Source organism: Haliotis rubra, unplaced genomic scaffold (assembly GCF_003918875.1).
Source record: "Haliotis rubra isolate DU_JTF1 unplaced genomic scaffold, ASM391887v1 Scf53, whole genome shotgun sequence".
NCBI lineage: Eukaryota > Metazoa > Mollusca > Gastropoda > Lepetellida > Haliotidae > Haliotis > Haliotis rubra.
Window position 1 is genome coordinate 2,897,728 of NW_025767224.1, and position 16,496 is coordinate 2,914,223.

General features: G+C 38.7%; 1 protein-coding gene across 1 annotated transcript in view; it reads left to right on the top strand.

Annotated features, from left to right (window-relative positions):
* The window catches only part of LOC124252938 (filamin-A-like), a 96,527-nt gene that overhangs the window by 52,770 nt on the left and 27,261 nt on the right, over nt 1-16,496 (top strand).

A 16,496-nucleotide genomic window follows, 5' to 3' on the forward strand; every position in this document is an offset into this window, starting at 1 on the left:
CTGTTGTAAATATCACATGTTTGGAATAGAAATTGCATATGCAATTGTTGTTCTTAATGTGTGATTTACTACGGAAACGTACGAGGGTATTTATCTCTTTATCATATAGTGTCATTCTTGCAATAATGTGTCTTCCTGCGATGAATTAGCTTCAGAAAGTATGAATACAATGTTTTGAGTGAACTGCTGGGTTTTTCAAAGAGTAGCAAGTGACTGCAGCCATGGTTGTCTACAGAAACATGGTAATACATTCAGAAATGGATATATAAGCATTTTGGGAATTTAAGTCAATAGTTAATTGAGGAAAAGAGCATTGAATCGATGTATGGAGATTAATCAGGGCTCCTGATAGGTGACTCATTTGCATAGTTATCAGACTGTGATATCAAGTATATAAATCTGATTTACTGCTTCAGTAACACAATTCATTGTATGATATATAATGGTTGTGAAGATGTGATGAAGTTATCCATTCCTATGATAGATACATGTATTCTAACCACTCTGGCTGATCTGTTCACACACTCCTTCTAAAACTGCTTAAAAAGACCATCATTCATCTGTAACTCGCTACTGGCTAATGACTCCATGGTCTAACATGAAGCTACCAGTTTCAAAATTAAATTTCTTTTCATTTTTCACATTAATTACTGTGAAATTACATTTCACAACACGATACGTTTATTACCGATGTAGAAAAGTCAGGAATGAGATTCCCTTCATCGCCATGAACGTCTACATCTCCATGGCTTCAGAAATAATGTGCAATTCAAAATGGGTTTCTAATGTGTTTTGAAGTGATACTGATATTCCATAAGTTTATTAACAGCAAATTGTTATTACGTTGTAGATATGATATAGAAATCCTAAGATAGTCTACACTAGGCCTTTGAAAGCATCTTATTAACTGCTGTGAATGAGTTTAATGGGAGATAGTATGTTCACCTGCCGCTGGTGTGTGTGTTCATCAGGAAAGCAGTATACAGTATTGGCAATGTTGACTACTTAAATCCTTCAAGGCTACACCGCAACTGATAATGTTAACTTAATTAGACAAGATGTTATCTGGAAGTGTTGGACACAAGCCATGCTCCGGGTAATCATGAGATGGGAGGACTCTTCTGGTGTCTGCACCATTAGAACATGTTTAGCTGAGAGAAGATCAAGCCATATTTTACTCTTCCCACTTCATAAATAAACCTTTAAGAATGTGCTAAAGTACCACTACGGCTATTTTTAGCGTTTGGAACATGAAGAAGCGTTAATTTGAAAGACATTCCAATTGTTCGGAAGGCGTTACTGTTTTGATGGGTGTTGAGTAAAGTTTTATTGTTAGAAGTCAACAAGAATTGTGGCACTCACTCAACGGAGGAGGGTAAACAAGACGGTGAACAAGTCACTTTAACCTACATCATGTCTACAGGCCTATCGGTCCGTCAGGGTTGTATATCCTATATTTCAATGCAACTGGTTTACTTACTTTTGGTCTGCAACTGTATATGATATTATAAACACTTCAAACTTGGCAGGTACATTAAAGTTTCGGGTTATGTTACGAAAACATCCTTGGCTGTTTACTTTGAGTTCTGGCATTGACTCCAACATTTACAAACAACTGTTATCATACCCAGGCTGCTGCTGAATATCGCTATATAAAGTCTGGTCTTAACTGTTGTGAGTGAGTGATTGGTTTAGTTTTATTCCGCTTCAAGCAATATTCCAGCAATATCTCGGCGGACACCAGAAATGGCCTTCACGCATTGCACCCATGTGGGGAATTGAACCTGGTTCTTTGATGTGACGAGCAAACGCTTTAACCACTAGGCTACCCCACCCTCCCTTAAGCTCGATAGACAGACCCACCCACCCCTTAACTGTTGTATCAAGTCTGGTCCTAGATGTTGTATTAACTAGATACTAAGTATTTCGGTCTGTTGGTGTATGGTTGAAAGTGCTGAATGTGGCGAGTTACCGAGTATCTCGGTTAGGTCACGTTGCTCTGCACCTCATTCAGTTACAGTTACCGTAAATGTAATACCCAGAAGTAGAGTTATTTTAATTTTACTGAATAGGAACCATTGAAAAGAGATTACCAGTAGAGCTGCACTTGCTCCAGCTGCAAGGAAGTGAATATCTACACAGTTGTCATTAGTGTTTATTACACCAGATTTTCTTATATAATACGCAAAGGAGAGCTGTCAGGCACAGCAATACAACCATTCTTTGTCTGATGGGCCTTACACATTGCTACACAAATCTCCATCCAGCGACAGCACATGCAACTATTTCGACTATCTGAACATGTTTTGTAAGCTTGGACACGTTTAACGTATTGCATGCTCACTTCCTCGTCAAGCTGATGCAGTTGGTGAAGATGTAGTCATGATGCTGTTGTTGATGCACGTTAGTCATGTGACCTCACCATGAAAACGAGACAGCACATGTTGAGGCAGACTCGTGAAAAAACTATTTCATGTTGCGTGTAATTGCTCAGTGGGAAAAAGCTATTTATCTTTTCAAATTTTCAAAATAACTTGAAGTTAGTGTAAATGTTGACCGCAGCATCCTGGGTGTGGATGTCTGGTGAAGGATGGGACTAGAACACACATAAGTGCGATATGGAGGGAGTCCCGCAGACATATCGCAGACATATCGCTGTGCACCAAGCATGATGTCATACAAAGGAATGTCATTGTCTTCAACTGCCTTGGACAGACTTCCAAAATAAGATTACATCTTGCTGAGGGGGGAAAGAACTGACACCCTTGAACATTTCAGATAAATTTTAAATAACTTTTGTCTTGATTGAACTAAAAACTGTAGCTCTAACCAGATTATATCTACAATTGTTTTTCTGTAGTTTGCCATTGATACACTGAAGAAAATCAGAAGTAGGATGAAATAACTACGTGAATATGGTCTGTCAGTTAGTTGCACATTTTCCATTAATCAGTTGTGAATTTGTTCAGAATCTGCCTTAAGTTTTGTTATTTATTTGAGCATATAACATATATTTACAGTTACTTCACCGTCATACAATATTTGCATTTCTCCAGATAAAAATAAGATTTAAGGAAATAACTCTGGGTAACTTAGAGAAAATCAGGCTTAATGAGGAGAAAGCACTTTTTTTGTCTAATCCAATAAGAGTATCTGAACCGCGAGCAACAACAGAGGCAGCTCACACATGCACATCATTTCCTCTTCCCAAGTTGGCCGTCCCTGCTTCCCCAAACTGCCTACTGCATCTGAGGCCCCTCTTCTCAAGTCAACAGTCGAGTGAAAAGCCGTATTTCAATCCTTGGAAATCTCATATTTCTTTCAGAGCACATTTCAAATTGAGAAATGTGGCTACAAATGTATTTTTAACCATTGTTTAACAGAATTAGGATTTAAAGGTTGGTATCCATATTGTATCAGTATAAACCAAACAATATTGATAATTTATATCATGTGATCTTTTGATCAGAATTCCTTCATGTTGACAGCTGCCAGAAAAACTATTTTAAAATGCTTGATCAAAATGACAGCATATGGCCTGTTTGCTGTTTTGAGTGATTTAAGTGCCGGTTTTGAACTTGCATGCAGGAAACTATTCTGGCTATGCTGATAATCATACTATGAAAAAGTGCTCGAGTGGTTCAGGATAGCTTATAAAGTCAGCTATCTTACCTTATCGACCAAACAATTTCAGGTCCAGTCATAAGCTGCATAAAAGTAGCTGTTAAAAAATGTACCGTTCTCTCATTAAGATAATATGTTTTTCTTATCTTGCCAACATTATGCTTAAATCATGTACACATCAAGATTAGGTGTTGGAATGACAGATTCATCTGCCATTAATGCTTGTCCCATGGAGGAAGGGGAGATAACCTAGCTTTGAACTTACTCTTGGTGTTCCCGAAGTCCTATGGAGGTTGAGGTGTAGGAACAGAAGAAGGGATTGAATGGGGCATCAGGTTTGATGGGGGCTGATTGGGGATCTAGAGATTCCACACTGAGAAGGATATCTTGATATGCCATCACTTCAAGGAAAAGCAAAGTTTATCACAGCCCTTATGAAGTCACAGGAAGGTTTATGATTATTGTTGTGCTGTAAGTTCGAAATATAACTGGTTGATGTGGCGGTGTGACTCAAGCGAAAGTTTCATGGAGGGTGGCTCTGAACTTACAGTACTGACAGGTTTATGTAGAGGAATCAGTTTATGCAATCAAATTTCAAAATTGTTTATGATGTATTTAGGAGAAAAGGCCTAGGTATACTGAGTGCATTAGGTCAAGGACCTGAAAACTGTTTTCAAAAACCCACATGATATTGAGTTCTTACATTAAACCTCCAGGCGTACAATTCTGATGTTTCATGGATCGATATGTGTATTCTTACACAATTCTTGTGTGTAAAGGCTTAATTTAGAGGTATCAACAGGAATTATTTAACTTAAAACATTCACCACCCTTGCTAAAACTGTAAAATAAAAATTGAGAAAATAAGAAAATGTCGAAAATTTCAAACACAAGTTTCATGCAACAAATGAAACAATTTTACTTGCTCATTATGCAAGTTTTCATCTTGATGAGAGCTTGCACTTAAAGACATTCTACATACGCGGAAGTGTTCAGACACTGAAAGTGTTTAGACAGGAGCATGTCATTGAAGGCCTTTAATGAGGCAGCGGAGGAGCCTTTGCTTATCACCTAAAGATTAAACTGGAAACAGGGACCTTGCTGAAAAACCATGGTCTGTTGAAAGCATTGGGAGCTGTGGCCAGGCAGCTAAATTATGATCTAATTTTCAACGCTTCGAGCAAGGCAGCTGCTACAGCCGTCTCACACTCGGACTCAAATGTCTCCTGAAATTGGGAGCGTAAATATTTGACTTGGAATCTAAATTGTGTTTCTTAATCAGAAGTACCAGATGGTTCTGTTTTCAATCACATTGATGAAGTTTCTTTTTTGGGTCTTTTGAGTAAATGATTGATCAGTACATTATGCGTGGCATTTCTTGAATCCAAAATGCTATTGAAATATTCCTTCAAATATTTGGTAATCTGAACAGGTGGAATTTTATGTTTATGTAAACAATTTTCAACCATTCAGCCCTGTATGTACCAAACAACACAACACGGCTTCTTTGCATTATCTCAGAATAATTGAGGAGTACCAGGTTGTGGAAAAATAACATTTTATTAAAGATTTAAGGAAGATGTTTTAAATAACAACATTGACTGGAAAGCTGAGACTGGAACAGATTTGCAAAAACTGCACAATCAATCAGCGTGTTTTCCCGTAGATGTTGAAATGAATGAGATGGAGAGGTTTGATTAACTTAAACAGCTGCCTGAGAGGACTACAGGACAACCTCCACTCAGAAACATTTTGCAGACATAGCGCTTATATGCAGAAGCTGTGTGGTGGTTTTCACTCTGTTTTGAATATATGTCACTTGTTTTTGTTATCTTCGGTATCTCTGTTATCTCTGTTACCAGTGCTGATCATAGTTCAGATGCATAGTGTTAATGGTTTGGAGATAGACACCAGGGCCCAGCATGTTGCAGTTAGTAAAAATACACCATTGCTGGAATACTTACTTTGTCAGTGCTGTTTTTTCCAACATGTGGATGTTCTGTCGGCCCATCTATTGACGCTTCATAGTGTTCCAACTCCAGTGTTTGTTAGTCATTCCTCATCTCTTCATGCCTACTTTCCATGACAGGCAAGTCGATCTTTACAAGGAGTAGTTTTCAGCGAGCTGATAAGTCTACAAGTCATCAAATTCCTCAGTCATGTGCTTTTGCCAAAGGAAAAACTATTAAACCATTGAAGTATCTGTCTCAGTGGAACAACAGTTGGCTCAGTCTGGTAGTTCGATGGTCTTCAAGGGAAGTAATACCCTTCCATAATCTCGGCCCCTCATTCCGCCACTTGATAACTCTTACTCCTCCTCCAAGCAGCCTCTACCCCCTTCTACCCCCACTCTGTCATCCAGCACCCTGCCCAAGGTTAAACTCTCATCCCACCTCATCCCACCCCTAGATCCACCTCTGTCTCCACCCCACCCACACACCCTCATACATGCCCTCATCCCTTTTAACTTGTCATCCCAACCCTTTACCCATAATTCCACCCTACTTTCACCCCACCCACACACCCTCATACCTGCCCTCATCCCTTTTTACTTGTCATCCCACCCCTTTACCCATAATTCCACCCCTACTTTCACCCCACCCACACACCCTCATACCTGCCCTCATCCCTTTTTACTTGTCATCCCACCCCTTTACCCATAATTCCACCCCTACTTTCACCCCCAACCACACATCCTCCTTCCTACACTCATCCAACCCTCATCCCTTTTTACTCATCATCCCACCCCATTACCCATAGATCCATCCCTACTTTCACCCCACCCACACACCCTCCTTCCTTAATCTTCATCCTTACCCTCATCACCCCACTTACACCCTCATTCCACCCTTTTACTGATAATCACCCCCATGAAACCCCCACGCCACCCCTTATCACCTGATATCTGCACCCCATTAAGCCTTACCCAGTTAACAGTTAGCGTGAAGTGCTGAGTTGGTGGTACTGCCTGGCATCATGGCCCCTGTTATTTACGGCAGTGCCCTGGAGGTTTGAGACAGTTTATGCTTCTATTAATTGACCTGTCACTTCCTTCAGTTTGTCAGGAAGTGCTGGAGGAACTAGGAACTAGTTTAAATAGAAAAAGTGAACATTCTTCATGTAGAACAAAATGTTAAAACAGAAGAGGGAAAGTGATTTTACTGTTTAATATAGGAAATGTGATGAACAATTGCTTTCCCCCCTCAATTTAAGAACCATTCTCTGATTACCAGACGTGTAACAATTCAAATTTGATAGCAATAATATCCTGTAAATAATAATAGAATGATGCAAACATACTTGCTGTCTTAATGCCATTTGCCTCTAGTACAGGCACTGGATTTGTACAAATACAGACAGAAAAATTCCACATGCAAAGTTCTGGCTTGTTAAAACTCATGTTTTTATTATTCATGTTTTGTACAGATCCTGTTTTCTAATCAGTATCTGTCTTTTCTTTGTTTTCACTGAAGACTCCTTCGCTTGGGATCTTGTCAAGTCTGTAAATATGAAATTTATTTTTCTGCAGCTTTTTGGCCCTTTGATTCTTAGATAAACAAGAGAACCTGATTGGCTTACATTTCACCGAGTTTCCTAACCATAGTTCCTGATTGGCTTAAAACCTGTTCGTCTTGTGATTCAGACTGGCTGGACCAAGCTCAAATTCCAGGTTCATGACAGTTTTGAAATTCTTGTTCATTTATGGGCACTGTTAAACTACTTGCAACTGCATTGAGACATTAAAAGAAGATTATCTCCACAGATTACGATTAAGGGGAAACTTAACAGCTTAAGGGGAAACTTAACAGCCGGTACTTTGACCTTTTGAGTATATCAGCTTACACTTTAGAAGAATGAGCCAGAGTCTATTCACGACTACATTTTCATTAACAAAAATAGCCCCATCTATATTTGTGATAAACTATGGTTTGAAGTTGGGAATGAAATGTGTGGAGGATGAGTACAGTTAGCTGTGGCGACACCAGCCTCGGAGTATTCTATCTTTCACTCCCTGTAGAGAAGCAACCGCCTCACGAAATTAAACAGCAGCTTCACTCATTGGATTACGCTTGCCCATGGTGGAAGGGATACCAACTCCCTCCAATTTTTACTATCTCCTTCGCAGCATTCTCTTGGCATTATAAGAAGCTTTTCGACTGTCTTTCAAATTGTTGCTGTGGATTATAAGGTTGTGTTGAGGATATTTCTTTAAGGTATAGTATGTTTTGTGTTAGATATTGGATTGTGAAACAGTATGAAAGGTTTGCAGTTAAACATTGTACAATGGATTTATATGTTGTGGAACATGGTCTTCTGCAGTGTACATGTTTCTGTCATGACTTGATGTGGACAGAAGCTATAGACATTAGAGCAGCCCAGTGAAGAGAGACTGTATACACTAAGGGTACACATGGGACTACAAGAACTGATGATAATAGAACGATATGATAATATCATCATATATATCATAGTAGTTTAGTGTTGAGCAAAGTAGAGGAATGATGATTGTAGCTAACCACACAGTTGCTAAAAGAAACGTTTTTGTGAATACAGATAAGTGTTGAAAAATGTTTGAAATATTGTAATGGTGATGAGCCCTCTCTGAAGCACTGTAGCTCGTAGGATGATGCAGAACATACATGACAGTACCTAGCTGCACACCATCTTCTAGAAGACATTTTTGGCATCGTTGGTAGTTTAGTCACGGTATCAGAATGGTGGATGGTTATTCTATAAACCCATTTTGAGCATCCTTAGTAGCTTCTGTATCTGAGTGAATAGTACAAAACTGTTAAGACTATCATCTCAGCAAGAGAGTCATTTAGTCCTTGATTGCTGGGGCAGTAGCCAGTACTGGAACACTTCCTCCCAAGGCTTCCATGCATGTCTTATCTTAACTCATAGTGCTAGGGGTAGCTAGGGTAGCACTATGTTCCTTATCTAAATAACTTCAGGTATTTCTTGTGCAGCATTCAGCCTTATGATAAATAGTTGTATGGATATAGAGGAACTTCATATAAGTTTGAAAACACAAGATCGTTTGGTAGTGTGGACTAACCTAGAGCTAATGCTGGCTTGTTATGCTGAAGACTGATTTTTATATGTGAAGTCAATTAAAGTGTGTATTGTCTTAAATATTGCCAAGAGTGTGTAATGCAAGTCACTCACTCACTCACTCACTCATCTTGTGCTATTCCTTTTTCTTTGGATTGAGCTGGTATATCCCAGGCGTGTGTAAATCATATCATTTACTTGGATTTTTAATTTGTTAATTGTTTAAATATTTGGTTTAGCAGGATGTTGTTAGTCATGTATATTTATCTTCAAGTCAGGATATTTACATGGTGCACTCAAATGTTGTCAGCCATCAAGCTGCAAAAGAAATCTGAATTTAATTGGTTGAAACATTTCATCTGTCCCCCCCTCTGATCAGGGATGGGAGGATGTTTACAGACAGCTTTGGGGAAACATCATCAGCTGACTAAAACCTTACTCCTCCTTGCCAACCATTTGATGAAACGTTGAGTAGAGACAGAAACATGTACATGAAAAGACAAAGATTAAAGACACTTTGTCATTGGAATGCAATTTCAACTATCAGTCCTATTTCTTCAAGATAGATTAATGATAAGTCATGCTGACTGCAATGCATGTATGTTTGATAAGCCTGCAGGATATACTCGAGTTAAGTGTATCTGAATTTCCCTGCATTTATAGAAGTAATTCAAACTTTATCATTTGTTATTTGACTTTAAGTAAAATTCAGACTTTAAAATATGGCTTGCACTTGTAATGGAAGTATATTAAATTTTCAGACATTATCCTGAAAAGTTCATGGGGTATAAGACTTTTAGTCTTCAGCAGTGAGAGCAATGTCCCAGTCCATTACTGTGATATACGCTGCATCTGAACGTAAACTAATCACAGACCTCGTTGAGACTAGCCACGATAGATATCACTTCCTGTGGGGGGTAGTTTATTATGTGACTATCGCTAATGGCCACTCAGGTTCAAGGGTAGGAGTCGCATGTAGACTTGACAAGCCCAGGCTGTACACCAGTTGATAGTTAATAGGAATGTGCTTCCACGGGTTACTCACATCATTCTTTACACCAGGCCAACTCCAGAGGCAGAGGTCTTACTTTGAACTGGTTGTGGGGAAGATTATTATTCACTGATGACAGTCATGAGATGTTTAGTGAAGTGAGTTTTTGATGTTTATTATGCAGTATGTGGACACAATGAAATTTGCCAAAGTCAATTTCACTTCTTTATAACCTCAGTTGTGAAATAAATCAGTTATAATATCATAAGATAGTGAAATTGTTTGGAATTCTAATGTCTCCCTTTCTATAGAAGACAGAAAATATTTGCCATATACATAGAATGTAAGAATCTTTGATGTCAGATTGGTATGGTGAGTCAGGGGAAAGGGTAGTAGCCATTTTTGCACACCAGTAGAATGCAACAATGTCACACCAGAAGAGTGCAACAATGTCACACCAGAAGAGTGCAACAGTGTCACACCAGTAGAATGCAACAATGTCACACCAGTAAAGTGCAACAATGTCACACCAGTAGAATGCAACAATGTCACACCAGTAGAGTGCAACAATGTCCCACCAGCAGAGTGCAACAATGTCCCACCAGCAGAGTGCAACAATGTCACACCAGAAGAGTGCAACAATGTCACACCAGTAGAATGCAACAATGTCACACCAGTAAAGTGCAACAATGTCACTCCAGTAAAGTGCAATAATGTGACAGGAGTAGAGTGCAATAATGTCACACCAGAAGAGTGCAACAATGTCACACCAGTGGTGCAAGAAAATTCATGGTACAGGATTATCTTCCAGCATCAGACATTATATGATCGTGTACAAGCACAAGTTGTACTAAATTCATACCAGTACATCCAAGAATAGCCTTGAAATTTTATAGCATATTTTGGCAAGGTTCTTATCTCAAGTATGGCATACACACATAATATCGAAGGTAATCGGTAGATGTAGCGTCTTGAAGCTCCATCACCTGCCATGAACCAGACCTGGATATGGCTGGCCTGGCTGTTTACCCGTTACACCTGACAGAAGAGGCTGAATGAAGACTTGCATTATTCCAGACAATTTGATACATTTGCAGGTGTTGTGGAATATTAAATATAACTGGGCAATACATTAGCACCATCTGTTGGCAACACAACTAGCAGGTTCATTCACATGCTTATCCATGACCTTTGTCCTATATAAACAGCATCTTGATCCATTAGGAATCTGAATTAGTGATCTGCTTCTTAGCTCAGGACAACACCTAGCTGAGACTGTTTCTGTATCTTCAATCAGATAATAGGCTTTGGATGAGAAAATGCATCTTTTTAGGCTAATACTTCTTCATGTCTTCACATTAATTCGAGTCTCTTTACTTCCAAACTTTTACTTAAATGATACATGACTTTAGCCATTCAGATGGTTCTTGTGTCAGGAAATGTTTGTTGTGCAAGTGCACCTGTCTTCTTGACTTCAAGTGTCAACATTCTTGGCTTGATGGTTGTCATTTGGTAATCCCCTGTCACTACTCAGTCGGGAATTTATGTCAGGAGCTGTTAATGTTTTCAAATTACTTGTACTTGGTTTTCATAGTTGTTTTCATGATACTGCACTCACCAACTCAAGGCAACAATGAAACCAACAACAATCCTGGTAAAACATTTCTAAGTTCTCTGTCAAATTTATGAGTTTGAACATTTTTCACAATGTTGGCATCAGGACCTGATGTTGTTTGCAAGAATGTCCGTAACTACCAGAACAGTCTGGAACATTAGAAAGATTACCTGCGATGGCATATGGTAACTCCTCTGTAGCTGAGCGCTTGTAGGCACTCTTGCTTACCCCATTACATCATGCTACATGTGTTCATCTAAGCACAACATTCGCGAACACTGAGGGCAGAGGCTTGCATTACGCATTGACTTTTCATGGAAGATGATTTAGCGTTTTAAAAAATCTCTTCAAAACATGTGTCAGTTTATATTCCAAAGTCAAATTTTGTTTTCCATGTCATAAAATAAGTACTTAATACATTGCCGTCTGTTTGGGTGATTTTCAGTAAATTTCAGTAACTGTTTGTTTTGGCATGATGCTGGTTTTGGAATATATATCTGGAATGTAAAGTACATTCGAGGATACTCTAGACATACACTCGATCGTTACAACATGGCTAGAGGATTCATGATCAGTTGACTCCAAGCCTTCCTGTGACAAGGTGTTGATGGTTACTGCTGTCGATGGTAGACAAACTATAGTATATCAGCCAGATTGGTACCTGTAAGTCACACAAATATTCATAAGCTATGTTATCAAGAAGCATGTTTGGCAAGAGGAAGTACTCTTTATCAATTCTAGATGATCCAGCTATTCATGTCTTAATAACAAGTAGGTAGTTATGGCTACATATTCCTATATGACAGCCCATGACGAACAACAGTGATTCATGGCTTAATAACAAGTAGATATTTATGGCTACGTATTCCTATATGACAGGCCATGACGAACAACAGTGATTCATGGCTTAATAACAAGTAGGTAGTTATGGCTACATATTCCTATATGACAGCCCATGACGAACAACAGTGATTCATGGCTTAATAACAAGTAGATATTTATGGCTACATATTCCTATATGACAGGCCATGACGAACAACAGTGATTCATGTCTTAATAACAAGTAGGTAGTTATGGCTACATATTCCTATATGACAGGCCATGACGAACAACAGTGATTCATGTCTTAATAACAAGTAGGTAGTTATAGCTAGATATTCCTATATGACGGGCCCATGACGAACAACAGTGATTCATGTCTTAATAACAAGTAGGTATTTATGGCTGCATATCCCTATATGACAGGCCCATGACGAACAACAGTGATTCATGTCTTAATAACAAGTAGGTTGTTATGGCTACATATTCCTATATGACAGGCCCATGACGAACAACAGTGATTCATGTCTTAATAACAAGTAGGTATTTATGGCTGCATATCCCTATATGACAGGCCCATGACGAACAACAGTGATTCATGTCTTAATAACAAGTAGGTATTTATGGCTACATATCCCTATATGACAGGCCCATGACAAACAACAGTGGTTCATGTCTTAATAACAAGTAGGTATTAATGGCTACATATCCCTATATGACAGGCTCATGACGAACAACAGTGATTCATGTCTTAATAACAAGTAGGTAGTTATGGCTACATATCCCTATATGACAGGCCGTGACGAACAACAGTGATTCATGTCTTAATAACAAGTAGGTAGTTATGGCTACATATCCCTATATGACAGGCCGTGACGAACAACAGTGATTCATGTCTTAATAACAAGTAGGTAGTTATGGCTACATATCCCTATATGACAGGCCCATGACGAACAACAGTGATTCATGTCTTAATAACAAGTAGGTAGTTATGGCTACATATCCCTATATGACAGGCCCATGACGAACAACAGTGATTCATGTCTTAATAACAAGTAGGTAGTTATGGCTACATATCCCTATATGACAGGTCCATGACGAACAACAGTGATTCATGTCTTAATAACAAGTAGGTAGTTATAGCTAGATATTCCCGGAATGTGTGTAGCTGATGTACAACAACTAACAACAATGTGAAACAGCCTCTTTAGCCATGATGCCAACAAACAGGGACATAAACTGTTGCTTTACTGTTCACAAATGAGAATGTTTTCAGAAGATTGCTGTGGTAAGATAATATGTGAAATGGTAGTTTGGTCGAGCCCTAGAGAGTTGTTGAGGTTAGAAGTCAGTCTGACATGAGGTATGTCAGTGAGAGAAAGTCTGTCTGTTGCTGATGTTGGAGCATGTGCCGACATGGAGAAGGATGAAGTCTGGTGGTGACTGTTCAGCTTGTCTTCTGTGGAACATAGTTTTGTATTTGTATCTCTTCTGTAGGACATAGTTTTTTATTTGTATCTCTTCTGTAGGACATAGTTTTGTATTTGTATCTCTTCTGTAGGACATAGTTTTGTATTTGTATCTCTTCTGTAGGACATAGTTTTGTATTTGTATCTCTTCTGTAGGACATAGTTTTGTGTTTGTATCTCTTCTGTAGATCATAGTTTTGGGGTTGATTTTCTTCTGTAGGACATAGTTTTGTGTTTGTACCTCTTCTGTAGGACATAGTTTTGTATTTGTATCTCTTCTGTAGGACATAGTTTTTTATTTGTATCTCTTCTGTAGGACATAGTTTTGTATTTGTATCTCTTCTGTAGGACATAGTTTTGTATTTGTATCTCTTCTGTAGGACATAGTTTTGTATTTGTATCTCTTCTGTAGGACATAGTTTTGTGTTTGTATCTCTTCTGTAGATCATAGTTTTGGGGTTGATTTTCTTCTGTAGGACATAGTTTTGTGTTTGTACCTCTTCTGTAGGACATAGTTTTGGGATTGATTTTCTTCTGTAGGACATAGTTTTGTGTTTGTACCTCTTCTGTAGGACATAGTTTTGGGATTGATTCTCTTCTGTAGGACATAGTTTTGTGTTTGTATCTCTTCTGTAGGACATAGTTTTGTGTTTGTATTTCTTCTGTTGGACATAGTTTTGGGATTGATTCTCTTGTTTTGATAGTTAAGTCAGAATCTGACCTCGAAGCAACTGTTTGACATTAAGTGGGCATGGGCAGGATACGGTACCTCTGTCCTGTTCATATTCTTCAGATAAAGGAATGTGTGGAATGTTGGCACTGTGGGGTGTCTCCTTGTGCCGAGATGGCACCAGCAGGTCTAGAGCTGGCTTTGTATCACAAGGCTAGGTATGTGGATTCATGCCAATATTTCCTGCCCTGAACTGAATCCTCATGAAGGAAGCTCTCCAAGGATTACACTTTTTGTCACTTCTGATGAGAAATGAGTGAAAATTTTCATAATAAATCAAAAGAGTAAAAATAAGATGATATATTAATTGTTTTACCATAGAAACAGGAGGAAGTTTGGTCTTTAATCGGGAGGCTGTGTTCATTGGGCAGCGAGATTGTGTAATGTTTTGCACTCACTGTAACAACTGGGTCTAATGATGAAATGGTACATTAAGTTTTCCTGGGTAACCAGAAAACAGCAAATAGTTGATGGATATTGCAAACCTGTGAAGGGAAACTCAGACTGAAGGTTTTGAGGACAAAAGGGAACAGTTTTCTGTTCTGTGTCCTGTTCCATAAAACAGTAGATAAACTCAGCATGTTGAATTCATGCTCTTGTCATCAGCAGGAGCCCTTTCAAATAAAGCAGCAAAATAGATCTTTTAAAGGAAAAAAACAGTGAACTAAATCTTCTTCCGAAAAATTTGCGAACAAATTTTAGTGAAAAAACTCCAGAACTAAACCTTTAACAGAAAGAAATATGGAGCTAAATCCAAGAAATGAGAGTAACAGATGCACCATGTCTGTGCAGGGTAACATGTGACACTCTGAGGAGGAGACAGCCATATTACATGATGGTCATCAAACTGGATGTTTTCTTGCCTCTTGAGAATACAAATTGCCTTAAATCAGAAATGTTATGCTTTGAAATATATATGTGGATGAGAGTGTTCAGACAGCATATCATGCTGGCTGGGTCACATTTCATGGGTTTGAAACTTTCCACAGAGTTGTAAACGTACACAGATAGCACCCCTAAAAGCTTTGCATCTGGCTAGCGGAGATAAGACCTGATGTCACAAGAGGAGGAAAGGCAACACGCACGGTTTTTATTTTAATGTGTTGAGCAAACTATGTGATGGGGAACTGCTGCTTATGTAATTTAGTAGGAGGGTCACGACATGCGGGCTGTGGCGCTGAGACAGTCTTATGTAATCTGTGTTGAGGGTCACGACATGTGGGGCTATGTCATGGTCTTCTCTAAACTATGATAGAATGTGACATGGTATACATAAAAACACGGAAATATACAAATTTATTACTAGTTATTATTGCCTTTACTGTAAAAAAGTCTTAGGAATATATTCTGCTGGAAAAAAAATGAAGTTGGATTTTATTTCATGATAGTGCCTGCTTTAATCTTATCTGATGTTGACATGCAAAGATGTTCATGGTGTATGATGGAATGTCTCATGTCAGTGACAGTCAGTTCATTATTTATGGATAGAGATGGATAAGGAGGGGAATCAAATCCCACTAACATGGAATGGTCTTGGCAGGTTTCAACAATTTTCGGTAGCTCTCCCAGTCTGTAGTTTGATGACTGGCAAGGAGCCTCATGGCTGAAGCATTTATTTGTCATGCTGAAGATCTGGGCTCACTTTACTCAGTGGGTGAAATTTGTGAAGGACATTTGTGATGTCCCCTGTCGCAACATTGCTTGAATGTTGCTGAAAGCGGCATTTAACCACAGTAGCTCTAACTTGATGCAGAAATTTTAAACTATTAAGGTTCCAACAAGACCTTATAGGAAGAAAATCAGGGCAAGTTGTTTACAATAGATGTTGTTACAAATATGCAACTGAAGTCTCCTAGCAGGAACTACTTTTTCCACCTTGAATACCAACACAGTATTGGCTTAGTGACTGTTCCCACTAGGTCTATATAGTCTTAAAAACACGGCTGCAAGTCCAGCAGCACTAGTTCATAAACAGGGCAGTTCATTCAAACATTGTATTCATACGCTCTTTTAGAACTTACTTGTTTTCGTGATGATGCATCCAGAATGACACTATATGATGTCGTGATTATTAATCTTGTGGGTTTTTTCATCGTAAATGTCATAATTTGGAATAAGAAGATATTTTATGCCCACCAAAGGCACACAAAATACAATATCTATTTCCAACATGATATTTATGTTATGGAAACA